Source organism: Pelodiscus sinensis, chromosome 2, assembly GCF_052426305.1.
Source record: "Pelodiscus sinensis isolate ZL-2025 chromosome 2, ASM5242630v1, whole genome shotgun sequence".
Lineage (NCBI taxonomy): Eukaryota > Metazoa > Chordata > Testudines > Trionychidae > Pelodiscus > Pelodiscus sinensis.
The window spans coordinates 57,543,844-57,564,093 of record NC_143053.1 but is presented as its reverse complement, the minus strand read 5'-3'; the positions used below and the strand labels follow the sequence as shown (position 1 = coordinate 57,564,093).

Genomic DNA, 20,250 nt, shown 5'->3' with positions numbered 1-20,250 from the left:
TGGTTCAGAGATCACTGTGTAATTCTGTGCAGCTGCATGAATTACTCCATATACACACCATTCCCTTTACAGGAATTACAGCTGACTGCATGCAAATCAATCTGAACTCTAGGAATACTTTATTTTCACAGCAAATAAGTCTGGGATGAACAAGATTTTCAACTAGCTATTCTTCAGATATATTAGAACTCTAATCCTTTCTTAAAAGTCAGAAACTGAAGCAGAGTTTGTCAAATGAGTGTAGAAAATCTTTATGACAGCTATTTCTTCCTGTATATGTTGATCTGATTTCTTTTTAAACAAAATTAGTATCTAAATCTCCAAAAAAAATTGGAATGGCTATTATAAAAAAGCCTTTGAGTCAATATTAAAACATTACACTTCATGAAAATTATATGAACATTCAGTAAATACAATTATTCTCTGCTCTTCAAATTCTACTTTAAAACAAACATTTTTGACCTGAGTGATGGGAGCGTAAGCTAGCCAACGAATGAAAAACTTTCAGAGTAGCATTTAGATCAGTGGTCCCCAACCTTTTGGGGCTGCCGGGCGCCTGGAGTCGGGACCTCATATGGGCCGTGCATGCGCCAGGCGCCTGGGGTGCAAGAATGGCTCGGGCTGGCCCTGGTCACTAGGCAGGTGCACATAAATGCCCCAGCAGGCTTTAGATCCCAGGAGAACAAAGAACAAGCATTTCTGTACCAAAGCAGTGCCCATTCTTTCAGAGAAGGAGTAGATGCAATATTTTTCTTTGAGTTCTTGATCACACCCATTTTATTGCAGGTGTGTGTGCTCATGGCTGTTTCAGAAGTTTTTCCCTCAGTGGTATCTGTAGGGGACTAGTTTTGATGTCCTCTCAAGAGGCGTGCATACACTCCAGTATAAAGGGCACTGCTGATTCTCCCTTCCCACAGTTCCTTCTTATTGCCAGGGATAGTGATGGACTGTTTCCTTGCTTTGGCAAGCTTTCCTGTCTCTATTTGGTCTAGTAGCAAAATTTGTTGTACAAGTTGAACCTCTCTAGTCTGGCACCCCTCACCAGTGCTGAACCAGAGACTGTGTCAAGCAATGAGAGATCAATATTTCTAGCAGCATTACCAACACTTCCATGGCTTACTGGGGACTTCAAAGGGAAAATAACAGAATGCCACTGGTCATCACCTGCTTAAATCCCTCGGCTGTGTCTAGACTGGCAAGTTTTTCCGCAAAATCATCTGCTTTTGCGGAAAAACTTGCCAGCTGTCCACACTGGCCGCTTGAATTTCCGCAAGAACACGGACGATCTCATGTAAGATCTTCAGTGTTCTTGTGGAAATACTGTGCTTCCCCCTTTCGGGCAAAAGCCCTCGTGCGTAAATCATTTGCTCAAGAGCGCCAGTGTAGATAGCACAGTACTGTTTTGTGCAAAAAAGCCCCGATGGCTAAAATGGCAATCAGGGATTTTTTGCTCAAAAGCGCATCTAGATTGGCATGGCCGCTTTTCCGCAAAAAGTGCTTTTGCGGAAAAGCATCCATGCCAATCTAGATGCTCTTTTCCAAACATGCTTTTAACGGAAAACTTTTCCATTAAAAGCATTTCCGGAAAATCATGCAAGTGTAGACGTAGCCCTCCAGCGCATCACTGACACTCTTCAACCTATCTTGGAAAATGGTATCTCACTCTCATGGGCCTTGGGAGACAAGTCAGTCCTTACCTACAGACAGCCCCCAAACCTGAAGCAAATTCTTTCTAGAAGCCACACATCACACCATAAACTTACCCAAGAACCTACCCCTAACAACCATTGTTGCCAACTCTGTCCACACATCTATACAAGTGACACCATGATGGGACCTAATCACACAAGACACAACATCAGGGACTAATGCCTCTAATGTGATATATGCCATCAAGTGTCAGCAGTGACCCTCTTGCCAGGTACACTGGCCAAACAGGACAGTCTCTGCAGCAAAGGATAAATCAACACAAATCAGACATCAGAAACCATAACACACATAAATCTGTAGGGGAACCTGAATAAAGACATGAACTGGTTAAGGCATTACAAAAATCAATTTCCCCTGCCTTTGATATCTCCATTTCCACTTCCACATCAAAAGTTATGAATTGAATACAACCAGCCCACTTAAATAGCTTAATTAACATGGGTCCTACAATTGACAAGAACTTCTTTTGCAGAGATTTTGTCTATACTACATCTTGGATTCTATTATTGCTACTCCAACTCATTTGATGAAGTGGGTCTTACCCATGAATGCTTATGATAGTATATATTTTGTTAGTATGTTAGGTGTCACAGAACAACTTGTTTTTAAAGTTACAGACTAACCAGGCTCCCCCTCTGAGGGTATGTCTACCCTACAAAGTTAATTCGAACTAACAGCCGTTAGTTCAAATTAACTTTGATAGGCGCTACACATACAAACCGCTAGTTCAAACTTAATTCGAACTAGTGGAGCGCTTAATTCGAACTAGGTAAACCTCATTCTACGAGGACTAACGCCTAGTTCGAATTAAGCAGTTCGAATTAAGGGCTGTGTGCCACTTAATTCGAACTAGTGGGAGGCTAGCCTTCCCCAGCTTTCCCTGGTGGAAACTCATCTGCCCCCCTCCCAGCCCCGGAGCCCTTAAAGGGGCATGGGCTGGCTACGGTGCCCGTGCCAGGTGCAAGCCTGCCAGCACCCAGCCAGCAGACCCTGCACCTGGCACGGCACGAACCAGCTACCCGCTGCCACCCAGCCCTCCGCCTCTTCCTAGGACCAGGCTGGCGGCTCCTGGGAGCCTGCCCGGGTCCGCAAGAGGCGGGCGCCCACCTGGTCTAGTGCGGAGATCGTGGACCTCATCCACGACCTCCGCACTAGGCACAGGAAAGTGGCCGTCTAGGGCAGGATAGCTGCCAGCCTGGCCACCCAGGAGCAGGTTTGCATGAAAATCAAGGTGGTCCACTGAGACCCCCGATCCTGAGCCCTGAGCTTAGAATGTCCGTACTGGGTCAGACCAAAGGTCCATCTAGCCCAGTAGCCTGTCTGCCGACAGCAGCCAATACTAGGGACCCTGGAGGGGATAGACCGAAACAATGACCAAGCCATTTGTCTCGTGCCATCCATCTCCAGCCTTCCACAGACAGAGGCCAGGGACACCATTTCTAACCCCTGGCTAATACCACTCCATGGACCCAACCTCCATGACTTTATCTAACTTCTCTTTAAACTCTGTTATAGTTCTAGCCTGCACAGCTTCCTGCAGCAAGGAGTTCCACAGGTTGACTATTTGCTTTGTGAAGAACAACTTTCTGTTATTAGTTTGAAGCCTGCTACGCATTCATTTCATTTGGTGTCCTCCAGTCCTTCCATTATGGGAACTAATGAAGAACTTTTCTTTATGCACCCTCTCCACACCACTCATGCTTTTATAGACCTCTATCATATCCCCCTCAGTCTCCTCTTTTCTAAGCTGAGAAATCCCAGTCTCTTTAGCCTTTCTTCATATGGGACTTGTTCCAAACCCCTGATAATTTTAGTTGCCCTCCCCTCTCCCACCCTCTCTCTTCCCCCTCCCACCTCCTTTTCCCAGTTTCCCCGAGTTTTGTTCAATAAAGAGAGTTTCTATTTTTGAACACACGTGTCCTTTATTTTGTACATCAGGAAGGGGGGCTAGGGAGGGGTAAGTGGAAGGAGGTGAGGGAGGAATGGGGTACAAGCCCCCGATGGGGAGGACTGGGGTGGCTCTGTGGGCTTCTCAGGGTGGAAGCTCTCCTGAAGCCCCTTGATTGACCCCCCCCCCCGGATGGCAGCCTGCGGCAAGTACAGCCGGGCTGATGGCTGAGTGCTGTGATGTGCCGAGTGTGGGCACTCAGGGCACTCCAAGCCAGGACTGCTTTGCAAGCGAGGAACCCCTGAGAACTGTCTGTCCGGGGTGGGGGTCAGGTCCCTTTAAGCACAGCCCTCGGCTAGCCTGAGACAGCAGCTCCACGCTCTAAGTCCTAACCTGATGCCCTGCCGGCACTGCTTCCGGCCATCCTTAATCTCGGTTCAGGGTCCACTCAATGTGGACATGCTAGTTCGAATTAGCAAAATGCTAATTCGAACTAGTTTTTAGGTCTAGGTGCACTAATTTGAATTAGCTTAGTTCGAATTAACTAATTTGAATTAAGTTAGTTCGAATTAGTGCTGTAGTGTAGACATACCCTGAGACATTAAGGGGTAAATTAGAGCTAAACAGCAGCACAGAACACTGAGAGCCAGAACTGGGGGCTGTAAACAAACTTCGCTGGAACGTGAGAAACCTGGCTCCACCCATGATAAGTGGACATCCAACTAAAACCATGCTGGACCACGGATGTTGTGGGAACAAAGAGTGTCGAACTAGAGAGATTCAACCTATATATAGCTGTTAAAGTGTCACCCATTTTATTTCCCCCAAGGCCTCAGCAGAGGTTCATTATCAGATGCCTTTCTCCTGTCTTGGTTAGGAGACCTGAGGTACGCCTTCTCACCAATTCCACTCATTATCAAAGTCCCCTTGAAAAATCAAGGGTGACAAGACATAATATCATTATGATAGCCTTGAGATGACCTTAACAGCATTTGTTCGGCATGCTGTTGCAGCCCTGTGGCCACTTCCTAGCCCACACAGACCTCTTCTCATAGGATCACGGTCGACTCCTGCACTTAAACCTTGTGTCGCTCCAACTCACAGCTTGGTTGCTGTGTGGCTGACTATGGAGGAACAAGCCTGTTGTAGTCAGGTACAGCAGGTTCTCTCGTAGAGCAGGAAGATCTCCATCAGAGCAACTTAACAGGTGAAGCAGCAGCATTTCTCTTGCCTGGCGTCAGGGCAGAGTATCTCTCTGACCCAGTCGTCTCTGCAGTCCATCCTGAATTATCTGCTCCACTTAAAGCATCATTGTCTTGTCTTTTCTTTTCTTTTCTTTGATCAAGGTGCACCTGGCAGCCACATCAGCTTTCCATTCTCAACCAGGTTCCTGAAAAGCCTTAGAAGACTCCACTGATCCCAGACCTGGCTCTCTAATCAGATAGTAACCTGGTCTTCTGCAGGCTTGTGGGTTCACACTTGAAACCTATGTCTTTTTATTTCCTTTCCCATTTGTCATAGAAGAGTGCATTCCTTGTAGCTATTATCTTGGCAAGATGTGTCTCCAAAGTTAAACCCTGCTTCTGAATCCACGTCCATGGTGTTCTACATGGACAAGATCCAACTGTGGTCCCATCTGGCCTCCTTGGCAAAGGTGGGGTTGACTCTCAGACATCTGCAGGGCTGTAACGTAGTCTTTCATACACACATTCACAATGCACTATGCCATTATCCATCAAGCCAAAGGTAACGCTGAGTTTGGCAGAGTTGTATTGCAATCAACATACCAATGAATTCCTACCTACCTCTCACCTACAATTGGAGGGGACATGAACAAGCACTCAAATAAGAAAAGACTGTTACCTTTCGTAACTGCTGACCCGTGGTGCCCTTATACTGGCGCATATGTGCATCATTCCAAATAGTACTAGACCCAATCCCCTACAGATATTACTCAGGGAAAAAGCTTCCATCACCAGTGCACATGGCAAGCACACACACCTACAATGGAATATGAGCAACACATCTCCAAAGACAGCAGTTACAACTTACGAAAGTAACTTCCTTCTGCCATTCACATAACCTTTATAAACAGATTTTGAGGGCCAGATGTCATTTGTACAAACTACCAAAGAAGCATTTACACCAATATTAGCTTCATATCTCATTCTCACTGACAAGGAAAACAGAGTATGAATTGAAGCTGCTTACCTATCTTCTAACACTTTTGTAAAGCTCCCTCTCCAAAAAGCAGCCAACAACAACAAAAAAGTGCTTTGAGGAAAATAGTTTAGAGCTTAAGAATAATTATATTCTTCAGAATGGTTTTATTCACTTATATGCCTTTTAAATATAAATTCTGTTTAAACTTCTTACATTTGTAAGTGGCATCTCACTTAGTAACTGGCCATTCTTAGTAGCGATCACCAAGGAATAGATGACAATCTGAACAATATGTTTACATGCACTTGCAGTTAATTTGGTATATGTTCTGGATACATACAAATCCACTACAGCATTTAAAAAAGCATGTCGGCACTAAAAAAACAAATATGTGGTACTTTAACTTAGTCTTCATTCCTGCTTGAGTAACAAATTTGGTTTGATTTAATTATCTGTAACCCTGTTTTATAGTGACAACTAATACAACTAAGAAGATAGAGGGTTCACAAAATTGTTGAAGATAAGACAACTGTAATCTTGAATAGTTTTCAAGTGCCGATCAGACATATACAATCCAGAGGAAGACAGCAAAGTTTAGTCAGTCCCGAATAAGGGCTGTCTAGGGCCACTACTACAGCTCCAATCAAGTAGCACTCCAGTCCTCAACCACTAAGACAACAGAAGAGAATGCTGAATGCACCTAGTTGGGAACTTCATTTTTCATAGAAATGTTTCATCTGAAGGTTTTCCTCTGTAGAGCAAAGGATGATGTAGGTAGAAAAGGCTATCTTCCTTTGAACACTACCACCAGTCTCCTGACTTTCATAGGGATAGGAATGCAAAGGGTGACCTGGTTACCTGGTAAGCATGTGCCTTACTGACATGCTTACTGAGGCAACTGGTTAACTGGCAAGGGGCTGGGCAGGCCACCTGCAGCGGTTGCATCCCAGCCTGACCAGAGCAGCCCAAGGCACGATAGGTCAGGCCGGGCTGGAGCAGCCCTCCACCCATGGTGAAGTGTGGCAGATTCTGCCTGGCCTGGCCAGAGAAGCCCCAGACCACAGTGGGTGGCGAGTGCTCCAGCACAGCCGGGCTAACCACCTTGAAAGGGGGGAGGAGGAGGGAAGAAGGTTCTTCCTCAAATTTGTTTTGTTTTTCTTCACTCAAATCATTGTTCGAGGGTAGGGCTGCCCTTTCCCGCAACAGCAGCTTGGGGGCAGGTGAGAAGTGTCTGTTCATGGTTGCTGCAGCTCCAGCAGGCACAGCCGGGGGGGAGACACACAGAAAAACTCTGAAATATATATACATAGTAGATAGCGGTCCCTTTCTCCACCCTTGCCCCCTGCTGGCCTAATGGGCTTATAGCTTTCCCAGTCCCCCATATCTGGCTAAGGATGCTAAATTTAGATCAAGTAATCAAATAGTCGATACAAATTCAATTAGTCGATAAGGGCACCTCCGCCTTTGAAATGTTGTAAGAGCCCTGCCGGCTCTTGCTACATTTCAAAAGTGGAAGTGCCACGTGGAGCACAAGGCCAGCAGGGGAATTGCAGTCCCCCACTGGCCCTGTGCTCTCCACAGGTAGCTTTGCTTCTGAAATGTAGCAAGAGTTCAGCTCTTGCTACATTTCAAAAGCAGAAGTGCTGCCACTTCTGTGCTGCGCCACTGCCCCTCCTCCATGGAGACGGTGCTGGGGGGGAGGGAAAACCAGCATTTAAGCCGGCTCCCACTTCCGACACTGCCTCCTAATCCTTCCCTTGCTGCCTCTCCCTGATAGAGACAGCAAGGGGGGGGGGAGGAAATAATCAAGTCACCTATCCGATAAGCATATCCGACTAGTCGCTTACATCCCTATCTCTGGCTCCTTGCTGTCCCCGCTGGTCATTCTGTAGGATAACTATCCCTCCTGCCAGACCCTTTCCTTTCAATTTTATGATAAACAATCAAATTTCACGCACATCCCATTATTCTGGCACAACCAAACCCTGACCTTGCTTTAAGTTATGATAAGAGGAAGCTGTATAACAAATCTGGTGGTCCTAGTTCTTATAGTTTAGAAGGCGTTCTTGAACAGACTCACAGATGGACAGACAGATGCACATTTCTAAAATATATATAGTAGTAGGAGTAGAAGTAGGAGAAAAAGAAGAAATATCCCAGGTGTAGACAATATTATGTATTTATTATTTTGAACAACTCTTCCACACAAGCGGCAATATTCCTTCCATATCCACGGCAAACACAACAGAACATCATTACCTACCAAATACATATGGCAGTGCTGAAGGTGCATTTTTCTCCTATGTTTATAGTACGTGAACCACAAGTTCAACAATGAACATCAAACTTCTATGTACTGCTACTTAACTGAGAAAGACAGTGAATGACAACCCCTGTCAGAGCTGCATGCAGAAAAGACTGTCATCATGATTGGGCAAGTAAAGCAATTATTTCTGTCTTTGACCATATACATTTAGTCTTCAGAGTCTTGCAACACACTTTGGCTGTGCCTTCCAGATGTATGCAAAGATGAGAAATCATACAGTGGAACTAAAAGCAAGGTACAGTAAAATGAGTATTTCAGCTTCAATTACAAATTCTCCACCTCTTTACATCAAAGCAACCCTCTACTATACAGATTTTTAAAAACAGCAAAACATGCAGGAACATGTTTGCATTATAAATGCCAGCACACATATGCAAAGCAACTAAAAACCTTTTAAAACAAAACTATAATTCAAGTTACAGTATCACTACAGTATTAAAGATACAATAGGTCAGCCTAAAAAAAAAATCCTAACATTTTGGCACTAAAAAATTAAAATATTATAATCCTTACGTTAATAGTTACAAGCAAAAAAAAAAAAAAAGCATTTCCATAAACTTTTCCTTGCCAGAGAATCTGTGCTGAAGACTTGGATATGAAAAGAACAGGTGAGCTAGACTTTCATTTTCAAAGACATACGTCCCATTCTGTGTATCAAGTGTAACAAGTAAAATTATGTTTACGGTCTACATGCACATATTTGTGAACATGTCTTATAACGTAAATAGTCAGCATCTTTTGAAATTTCTGTTGTGGTCCTAAGACAGGAATAATAAATGTGTTTCAGGGCAAAAATGAACTATTTATGTAGAGTTGAGTAGACAAGCTTGCAGGTTTCTCCCTATAAACTAGCCAGTATTGTTAGTCTCTCACTTCCATAAGTACTAAGAATACATCCTTTTGAAACATTTTTAAAAAAAAGAGTTTCTCTCTTCACAGGCCAGCTTTTACCTCATCATGCCATTGTCATAATGAAGAAACCATAAATTTGAGAGAACATCCATAACAAAATGTTAGTGGAAAAATAGTGGAAAAAAACCCAAAAAAGTTAGTGAAAAAATTAAACTTAGCTGCAACGATTCTCTCTGAGAACATCTGACTTAAAAACAAGTACTTCCAATATCAGTAGCAGGTTATAGGTAACTGACACACTAAACTGCTTTTTGTGGGAGTGTTTAAAATTAATATAGTGCACATGAAAGGTGACATATGACAGCACTAAAAAACTAAGTATATTTTCACATACATGCACACTACCATATGTGCCTTAATTAAGAGACAAAAAATTATTTCAGTCTCCATAAACATTCTTCAATACTTGACTTCCCCAATGAACTAGTTGCTAAGAGTATCAGCTGTGATATTCCCACTAGAAAATCCCACCAAGAGCTTTTACACTCAAAATAATGAGTGTAATGAATTTCAAAATAATTAATTTCAGTCACTGCCACATAGGGATTTATTCTATCCAGCAACTTAAAGGTGAAAAGGTGTAGTACCTTTAAATTTTCAGTTTGATGCACAGCATACTTTTTTTCCCCCTTCAGGGTTCATATTGTTCTTTGTCCAACCACATGCATCTAAATATTGTAACCCTAAGAATGTGCAATTCCATAGTTCCTATACCATCGAGCCTGAACTTGCTTGGCTTGATGAATATGCAAATGCTAAATAAATTGCAGCTCATAAGATATGTAAATTTACACTATGTTCTAAGGCTCCCTAACAGAGGATCATGTCATCTGTACTAGGCCTTATGAATAAGTCAGCATCTTTTATACTAATTTTTTCCTTTGATTTATTATCTTTAAACTCTTTTGCTCACATTTACATATCAATATAGATTTACTATTTGGGGATATTATTTTAGCACAATATCTATTCCAGAAAATAAATTTAATAATATACAAAAATATAATTAGACATTGCAGAGATTATATTTTAACCTAAAATACATATAAAAAGGCTCTTCAGAATAAAAATTGTCTGAGTGCATTTAATAGTAACATTTTTTGTCACTAATAACTGTCAAAATGAGAACAAAGCAAAAATAAGATCAGCTAGTGACTATACTAATAAAAGATTATGTTACAAAAGTCATTTAAGGAAATGCAAGACTGTCATGCAATTGTATCATTTTACAGTATTTCTAAAGGAAAAGAACTGGTGTAATGTTTGTATGTTATGTGGCTTTAAACATTTAAATTAATTTATTTTAAGGCTTTTAAAATAATAATTGTGCATTTTTCAAAGGACTCTGTGCCAAAATGACTAACATAATACTCTTGAAAATAAGATTTTTTAAAGTTTTAATTCTAATGGCACATTCCAAAGAAACTCAAAAAAAAATCATAGAAGTTAACAAAAATTATACAAGCTAGCATCTATACATTTCAGTAGCTATTTTTTCAAACTCTCCACTATCTTATAGCAATATAATAACCAACAAAATGACTTCAGGAAGAATACTCATGGGTGTAACATTGGATAGGAAGTATTTGCAAGAATCCGGCTCTAGTTCCATAAAGGATTAATTTCCTCCTATTAATTCTTTCTTGATCTTGCAAAAATAGCTCAAAACTGCCTGAAAATGGACACAGCAGTTAAATATCTGCATTTATAACCCCACACCCCAAATTTATCAAACTATACAAGATGTCATTTTACATATCACATTTCTGCCTAATGCGACTGTAAACAGCTAAGCTACTGAATCATTAAATATATGGTGTGTATGTGTAATGGAAATAGTGCTGACAAACCATTAACAGTAGTGAAATGAGCAGACAGCTATAAAACACAGCTACTGAATAAACAAATATGAAATATCTTTTATCCACACTGTACTCCATTTTATCATTTGCTAAGATGTAAATATCTGCTAAAATATTTTTAATGCACAGCAAGCGTGCTGATAATTGTTTTATCCTCTGTTAAATATGCAAGCTATTTACTACCCCAAATATCATTATCTTGATATCTAAAAGTCAAAGAATTCTTCTGTAACACTGAAATTCACAGGAAGAGAAAAGCTCAGATCATGTCTGCAAGCTCACAATGGAATCACAGCTGACGATGCACGTCTTTTTCTGGATGTCTCCATATGCTCAAGAGTTTTCTCCCTCCCTCCACCCCCATCCATGCATTAAGGACTTACTACTATCCGCCATCAGGAGTATTGGAAATAGCATAGTGAGGAGAAAAATGCACAGATTTTTGCAATTACTACATTCAGACTTCATTATTTTTTATTAATTTTGAGAAGCCAATGACAGTAAAGGCATTAAGTAAAAAAGAACACGACACACAAAGAGTTTGAGCCAGCCACCCTTTTCATTATTCAAATGCACAATATTTTCCTAAAAAAACAAAGAGAATTTGGTTTTTATTTTAATTTAGCAAGAACTGATAAAAAAAAAGAGAGCGAGAGAGAGAAGAGTTTCCTCACAGCAGTTTGAGCAACCCCACTAGTCTCCAGTATTCTAAGCTAGGATTCTTGTTTGAGCTCCAGTTTAGTAAGCTTCTGTCAATATGCCAGTGACATCATCAACAAAGGAAAAGAGCAGAAGACAATGGGCATTGTAGTAGCAGCTGTCATTCTAAATGACTTTGTTATTCCTGCAGAGTAGCCAGCAGAGCCTCCTCCCTTTTATTTTAGTTAGATTAAAAGTTGTGAATATCAGAACTATAGACAATTTAAATCTACCTTTCTCCACAGTACTTCACAATCTGTTTATAAATCACACTCTGAATCACAAGTAGTGATAAAAACCATAAATACTATTCTTTAATAACTCCATTTTGAGTCTATAGCATTAGGGTAATTAGTATGCTAATTAGATATGGAAATCCTGTCATTTTTCTGTGGGCTAATGATATTTGACCACTTTCTTCTTCTATATCATGGCTCTGTGTTTAACTGCTTAAGCTTCCAACTACATTCTCTTATCCATGAGCACCACACTTACAAAAGAATACCAATCACTCCTTCCTCAAATACCTGAATTTCATGCATAGCATGGACGACAGAAGCACAGTGCACTAACAAACCCAAAGGAATGTAAAAGCAGTCATGCAAAATTAGGACTATATAGATTTCTTTCTTTGTAAAATAAAGCACAATCAAATCTAAAGCTTCAGAAAATAGGAAGTTGAGGGTTCTTCAAGGTTTTTACTTAAAGTGAACATGCAACCACAATACTGAATAGTGTAATCTACAAGATGATTAGGCCATGCTTCAGCCCACATTAAAAAATAACTCACTTATTTAAATATTTATGATGAGACTGGAGAAAAGATACTTATTTTGTTCAAATAAAAAGTTCTGTTCTAAACATTTCTGCGATTTGAGTCCTGTTACAAGAGCTTGTGAATAAGACTTAAAGTCACCAAGACTGGCTTCATGGACATTAAAGACACCATGACACTCTTCATAAACAATAATTTGCCACAGTATCTTTAGCCAAGTTTCCTCTTTTCTCTACTCACACACTAACATAAGGTAAAATGTAGAATTAACTTCCACAATCCACTCCATCGAAAAAGAAGGGGGGGGGGTGTCAGTACAGGCAGTCCCCGGGTTAGGTACAAGATAGGGACTGTAGGTTTGTTCTTAAGTTAAATTTGTATGTAAGTCAGAACTGGCGTCCAGATTCAGCCGCTGCTGAAACTGACCAGCGGCTGACTACAGGAAGCCCGAGGCAGAGTTGCTCTGCCCTGGGCTTCCTGGAATCAGCCGCTGGTCAGTTTCAGCAGCGTCTGACTTGGGGACGCCTGGGGCAGAGCAGCTGGGGTGCTGCCGGGTTAGTCCAGTAGCGCCGAGGAGCGGCGCTGCGGGACCAACCTGGCAGCGCCCCAGCTGCTCTGCCCCAGGCATCGTCAGCGAGAAAGCCTGGTCTGCTGGGGGGGGCGCACTAGCTGCGCCCCCCCCCCCCCCCCGCCCAGCAGACCAGGAAGATGCGGAGCAAAGACACAGAGCATGCGGGCAGCATGACAGCCCGCCGACCGCGTCCTCCGGGGCGAGAAAAGCTGCTCCGCGTCTCCCTGGTCTGCTGGGGGGGGAAGCCCCCCCCAGCAGACCAGGGAGACGCGGAGCAAAGCCTCGGAGGATGCCGGCAGCGGGACAGCCGCGGCGCGTCTGGGCTGTCACGCTGCCCGCATGCTTCGCGTCTTTGCGCCGCATCTTCCTGGTCTGCTGGGGGGGGCTCCCCCCCCTGCAGACCAGGGAGACGCGGAGCAGCTTTTCTTGCCCCGGAGGACGCGGTCGGCGGGACCGCGGCGCATCTGGGCATCCCGCCGCTCCCGTCCTCCGGGGCGAGAAAAGCCCCGTTCGTAACTGCGGATCCCACGTAAGTCGGATCCGCGTAACTCGGGGACTGCCTGTACACAGTAAATATACATATGCACTTCACACATCATTGTAATCCAACAGCCAAAACCTGTGCAAGTAGGGGCAATAGTTTTTACTGGTCAGATTGGTCATTAAATCTAAACAGGCTGTGTGTACAGAAAAAGACAACAGAACATCACTGAGGATAAAAGGGTCAATCTAGGATTGCCAGCCCTCCAGGAACACAGATTAAATGGAAGTTCAACAATATGATGCAGCTGTGAAAAAGCCTTACATTCTCAGGTGTATTTACAGGAATGTTATAAGGCATGGGAAGTAATTGTCCCGCTCTCTACTGGTGAGGCCCCATCTAGAATTCTATGTCCAATTCTTGACACCACACTATAGGAAAATTCGAGTCCAAAGGAGGGCAATGAAAATAAAAGTTTTTTTTAAAATGATCTATGCGGAAAGGTTAAAAACTGGGCAGTTACGTCTAGATTGCATCCCTTTTTCGGAAAAGGGATGCAAATTAGACGTATCGCAATTGCTAATGAAGCGGGGATTTAAATCTCCCCCGCTTCATTAGCATAAAAATGGCTGCCGCTTTTTTTTCGGCACGGAGCTTTGCCAGAAAAAAGCGCCAGTCTAGACGTTGAACTTTCGGAAAATAAAGCCTTTTCCGAAAGATCCCTTATCCCTTCTAAAATAAGGGATAAGGGATCTTTCGGAAAAGGCTTTATTTTCCGAAAGATCGGCGTCTAAACTGGCGCTTTTTTCCGGCAAAGCTCCATGCTTTTTTTGCTAATGAAGCGGGGGAGATTTAAATCCCCGCTTCATTAGCAATTGCGATACGTCTAATTTGCATCCCTTTTCTGAAAAAGGGATGCAATCTAAACGTAGCCGGCATGTTTAGTCTTGAGAAAAGAAGACTGAAGTGCAACCTGTTAACAGTTTTCAAATGTGATTAGGGCTTTTATTAAAGAAGACCGTGAACAACTGTTCTCCACATCCACTGAAGATTGGACAAGAAATAAGGAGCTTAACCCGCAGCAAGGGAGATTTAGGTTAGTTATTAAGAAAAACTAACTTTAAGGGTCGTTAAGATTCGGAAAAGGCTTCTAAGGGACAGTGAGGCATCTCCATCTCTGGAAGTTTTTACGAGGTTGGAAAAACACTATCGAAGATGCTTTAGGTTTACTTCCTACTGTCCCTGCATAAAGGGCTGAATTTGAGGACTTCTTGAGCTCCTTTCCACCCCCAAATTGTATTATTCTGTGATTCTATAATGTGGTCATAATATACAACATACATGCCCAGATTCTTCAGATCTTCATAAAAGTGTCAGCATCCTCTTTTTTCAAAATCTCTCTCTGTTGTCAACAAAACCATCCCTCACAGTGCACTGATCAGCCACTGATGTCACAGGGCTGTCATCGGCGGATGTATTTATAACATTTCTCCATGTTGAGATCTGATTACCTCAGATATCAGGTAGGGATGTAAATTAGGGATATGAAAGGGTGATGCTTACCAATCCCGGTTAACCAGTGGGGTCTGGAGCAGCTCCCTACCTATGGCTCCAACTGGAGCAGCCCCTGCCTGTGGGGGAGGGCATCTCCAGCCCAGCCTCAGGCAAGGCTGCAACTCCAGCCCAGTGAGGAGAGAGCAGCTCCCCTACTCCATTTGTGACCTCTTTAAGTTAAACATTATGTTTAACTGGTTAACCAATTAAATTGGCTTTTACATCCCTAAATCTGGAGGTTTAAAAAATTAACCAATTAAGCACTATGTTCAACTAGTTAATCATAGAGCAGCCCAGTTCTCCCTCCCCCCCCCCCCCACACACACAAAGTGCATTGTGGCGGGATTGACCAGAGCAGCCCCCACCCAGGGCATGCAACAGGGTGGGCCCAGCCAGGCTGCAGCAGCTCTGAGGCAGAGGGCTGATCCAGCTCAGCTGGGCCACCATGTGGCAGGATGCTGAAGCCAGGCCAGGCCAAGCCCACTGTGCTGCGGTCAGGGCCTGCTCCAGTCAGGCCAGGGATTAACCAGTTAGCGGTAAGCATTACCTGATAAACATCACCCTTACCAGGTAACCAATTACCTCTTTAAACCCTACTATCAGATGAACAAACAGGGAGTGACCTGCTAAGTAGCTTTCCTATAATGAAAACATACTATACTGCTTCACAAAGAATTAAAAAAGGAGTCTAGCAATTGCCACTCCCTATTTAGGGATGTTTCTGGGTCAGGTGATCAGCCCTGCACAACACAAGTATACCGAAACACAACATCACAATGCTCTAAATGAGCCGAAAATACTTCTGTTGCATAGTATGGCACAATTTTGTGGGTATTGCAACAATCAACTGATTAATACAACAAACAAGATGCAAGAAGGAAGTTAACACAACAAATACCAAGTTTATAAATAAAGTACATGCATAGCACAAGACTGGGTTTATAATACGTATGGTCAGAAAGCAGATATAGCCTGTGATCAAAGAGGAATCTTTACAGTTAAAGCACCAAATCCATAGCTCAATAGGTTAATTCTAATGGGACTTTGTATGAATTGCTCATAGCAAGAATCAATGTACAGATAGGTCAATACCCTATGTGTGCACAGCAGGATCTACCAAGATAGTATGGGACCATCAATCTCTTGCTTATGAAAGATCTCCTGAAGGGGTTGCCAATTTTCTAAATACACAAAACCAAACACTCCTGCCCCACACCTTACCCAAGATCCCACCCCTTCTCTAATGCACAGCCTCCATTCATTCCATCTCCCTTCCCTCTACCCCTCACTTAGCCCCACCCTCAGGGGGTTGGTGTGTGGGAGGGAGGTAAAGGATTCAACTGGAGGTGGGGCTGTGCAGGAGAGGGTTCCAGGCTTAGTTAAGGAGACTGGGGTGCAGGAAAGTGCTCAGGGAAGGGGGCTGAGCATGTGTACCGGCAGTGTGGGCTCTGGAAGGAAGTTTGGATGCAGAAGGGTAATCCAGGCTGGGGCAGGGGATTTGAAGTGCAGGATCCAGGCAGCATTTACTGCAGTAACCAGGAAGTGGCCACCAGGTCAATGCAGTCCCAAGGTGCATGATGAGCAGCCAGGAAGGTTCCACATGCTGCCTTGGCACTCATGGCACTGCCCCTACAGCTCCCATTGGTTGTAGTTTCCAGCCAACATGAGCTGCAGTGAGAATGATGCCTAAGGATGAAAGGATTGCATACAGAGCCTCCTTGGCCACCTGAGCCTAGGGGCTACAGGGGACTGGCAGCCAGTTTCAGGAGCCACATAGAGCCAGAGCAGGAAGGAGCCTGGCTTAGCCCCATGCACCCCTGACTGGGCTTTTAACAGCCCATTCAGTAATGCCAACTGGAGCCACTAGGGTCACTTTTCCACTTGGCATTCCAGTTGAAAACTGGATGCCTGGAATCCTTTATGTCCTGACCAGTGCAGGACAAAAAGAAAGCAAGATTATCTAAAAATTTAACCTTAAGCCATTTATTGAAATGTTGTCAGGCCAAAAGTAATAAGAGGCCATTTTCCGCTCTCAATTTCCTTTAATTCCTTTAGTTTAAAATGCTTTAACTGTTTTTCCATAATATCCATTCAGATGAGGAGCTGCAGACATTCAGGTACCTATACATCATATGGCAAAGGAGCAGTGCTAGCCACATAATGAATATCAGAGATGTCAAGCTATAAATAATAATAGTTAATTTAACATCTGAGTTAGCACTACAGTGTGCAAACTCAGTCTTAAGAAAATGTACATTTTTGCCATGCATTAGCTATCCCCGTACAAAAATATAGTGGGAGACAAGGCAGTTTAGTTTATCCAACAAACAACAACGCCTGATTTTAAAGGTATTTAGGCAACAAGTGAGATTTTCAAAAGCATCGAAATGCTTCCAACCTGTAAAAAATCTGGCCTCCAGCAACTAAGAACCAAGTTCAACAAAAAATGATGAAAAGTGAAAGAGAAAAAAAAGTACTGAATAACCAGGCAAAATAACGTTGATAAAAGCAATACCCATTGTTAGATTAAAGGAAACTGAAGCAGTTTTGACATCAACACAGGAAATCAGTAAGCACTGATGTCATACGACCCAAAGAATTAACTTGTGTATTAAAAAAACCCAACCATTTAGAATTAAGAACTAATGTCACAATACAAACAGGAAGTTTGACAGTAGAAACACTGAAATATGGTTGGCAAAGCCACTAGCAACTATCAATACTTCAAATGGTTGTTATTGAAAATATGAATTAATTAGCATAAAGACACCTATCTGCACACAGTTAAGGAATGAAAATGATTAAATGCCAAGAAAAAATTAAAAACTCCTTTAAAAAGCAGAACACATAAAAGAGTGAAATTCCATTTACAGTGGGTTTCAAGAAAAAAAAAAGTAGCCCTGTTCAGGAAATCAGAACAGTAGATAAATCAAACTTGTGAATTGACACAAAGCTTTATTTAGCCATACAAACTGATAAGGGAAATCTTTTGAACACTAAAATGACAATTATAATTTGTAAGTGGGTGGAGCTGGATTAATATAAACGAATTAATTGGATCAAGTCTCTTTTACTTCAGACAAAATAGGGAAGTGCTGCCCTGTGGGAGAATTAGACACGACGTGCCCCCTTAGAAGCACAACCTTGGGCAGTAGGAGCCTAGCTGGAAAATGCCTCCCCACCGCTCTTTTTTGCAGCCATTGCACGTGGTACCTGTCATCCCTTCTCCCCCTCCCCGCAGCCCAGGGGGCTCCCCTGCGCCATCAGCCGTACCCCTGTCTCAGCTTCACATCCCTGCTCCATCCCCTCAGTCCCTCCCCTGCCTCCAGCTGTCTGACCGGCCTGCGCATTCAATTGGGCCCCCAGCACAGACTCCGCCCCACGCAGTAAGGGTAGCGTCAAGCCAGCGACTTCAGCAGCTGTTACTGCGCATGCTCATTGGACATGCGCATGCTCAGGACCGGCAGCGCAGCGACTCCAACGGGGCAGCAGTTTGTAACATGACACCGCCGCCCCGCGCGCACCCCGGGGTCCCGGGAAGCGGTGGGAGGAAGCGACGCTGCTGTCACCTTCCCCCCACGGCTCGGCCGGCCCGCGGGACAGCCCCCTCCCCGCCGCGGCACGCCGGGTCTGCGGACGCCGCCAGCGCCGCCTCCCCCCCCCCATCGCCACCCCCACCCCCCGGCGAGCGCCCCGCCCCGCGATCGGCACCAGCCAAGCCCCGGCCCCGCGGTCCCCCCGGCGGGCGGCGCCGCACACAGCACTGCGGCGGCCGGCGGTCCCGGGGCGTAGGCGGCCGCAGGGGCCCGGCCGCGGGGAGGGGCCGCCCGGCTCCACGCGCCCCCGCGCAGAAAGTTAGAGAAGTTGCCCGTGGCCGGAGCGCTGGGACCCTGCGGATGCGGAGGGGACGGGGCGGCGAGTCGCTGCTCCGGCCCCGCTACCCTGCCGGGGTCACCGTCAGCTTCCCTGCTGCTCCCGCCCCCCCGGGAACGGCCCCCCCCCCCCGCCGCCTTACCCCAAGGCAGCCTCTGCCGCACGGGAAGCAACAGCCGCCGTCCGCCCAGCTCCGCCAGGGAAGGGGACAAACCCCTCCCGTCCTCAGCCCTAGCGCGAGCAGCTCCCAGCGCACCCCGCAGCTTCAGCACGCAGGGAGTAATCGCCCCATTTCCACGGAGAGTGCGACCCGCCCCCCGGCTTGGCCAGTCCTCACCGCACCCCGCTGGCTGCAACCGGAGCTAACCCCGCCGTGACACGCACTGCCCGCCAGCGGGACCCGCTGCCCGCCAGCTCCTCTCCCTCCGCCGTGCAGGGGGAGCAGCAGCCGCCTCCTCCCCCTGCCGCCAGCTGCCTTTCTGTGCCTCCCCCGCCGCCACCACCATTGCCCGAGCCACGGCGGGTCCCCGAGCTTACACAACCCGGCTGCGAGGCAGCAGCGGGCAGCCCCCCCCGCGCTCTGCCACAGCCCAGCCGAGGGGCGGCAAGCGGGCGCGTTTACCGGGGTCAGTCATGTCTCCGGCTGCTACTGCTGCGGCTGCTGCCAGCGCTGACCTTCGCTTTACGAGATAAAGCTGTGGCTGGGGCTGCGGCCGCCATGTTCCCGTTTTAATAACTGGCTGCTTGTTTATTTCAATGGAGAGAGACCCTCCCACAACTCCCCCTCCGCTCCCCGGAGAGGAGGAGGAGGAGGAGCGGGGAGCGCCGCGGCGAGGCTAGGCGCAGTCGCTCCCTCCTTCCCCGGCGCGGCGGCGGCGGCGCTCCTAGCCAAGGCTCGCTGGCCGCCAGTGAGGAGGAAACTTCCTCCCCGCGCTGATGCTTTGGCGGAGACACCCCAGGCTCCCTGCTCTGGAGGGGCCGGGGTTGCCACGCGCCTAGGTGAGGCCCATTGAAACCTATGCAGCCCGAGCAAAAGCCTTCCACTCGCCTGGCGTGGGGCTGGGCATGCGGCCCTTTACCAGCCGTCCTCCAAGGAGTCGCCTTCCCCAGTCGCCGAGACTTGAGAAAGCGGCTCCGCGCTGGTTTGTACGGCCGCTGTTCACCACAAGGAGCAGCCTTTGCCCTGTCTCTGCAACAAACAAAAACAAAGCGGCTGGGGGGAGGGGAGATGGAAATAGTGTCCCGAGCTCTGTCGTATTCGCAACATGGTCACGAGAGTTTCGCAAAAGAAACCAAGCACCTTTTGCTGGCTCTGGGGAAGGAAATGTAGCAGTTCTATGCAAATAGGGCATACGCTGTAGTGGGAAAGCACAAAGCCAGCTCAGTTCCGACGCAAAGAATTGTCTCCTTGTCTTAAGGAACTGTTATTTTATGCA

The 20,250-nt window shown here is 45.4% G+C and overlaps 1 protein-coding gene across 12 annotated transcripts in view; it reads right to left on the bottom strand.

Annotated features, from left to right (window-relative positions):
- NCOA2 (nuclear receptor coactivator 2) overlaps positions 1 to 20,022 on the bottom strand; it is a 274,099-nt gene extending 254,077 nt beyond the window's left edge. For 4 of the 12 annotated variants that reach the window (XM_075920545.2, XM_075920547.2, XM_075920540.2 and 1 more), the window contains exon 1: positions 19,863 to 20,022. The gene's annotated coding sequence lies outside the window, so the exon portion shown is untranslated. Of the gene's footprint in view, positions 1 to 18,956; positions 19,112 to 19,436; positions 19,843 to 19,862 lie in introns of those variants that run through there. The other 8 variants (XM_075920546.2, XM_075920548.2, XM_075920541.2 and 5 more) reach the window with 3 other exon arrangements.
- Between the last annotated feature and the right edge of the window lie 228 nt (positions 20,023 to 20,250).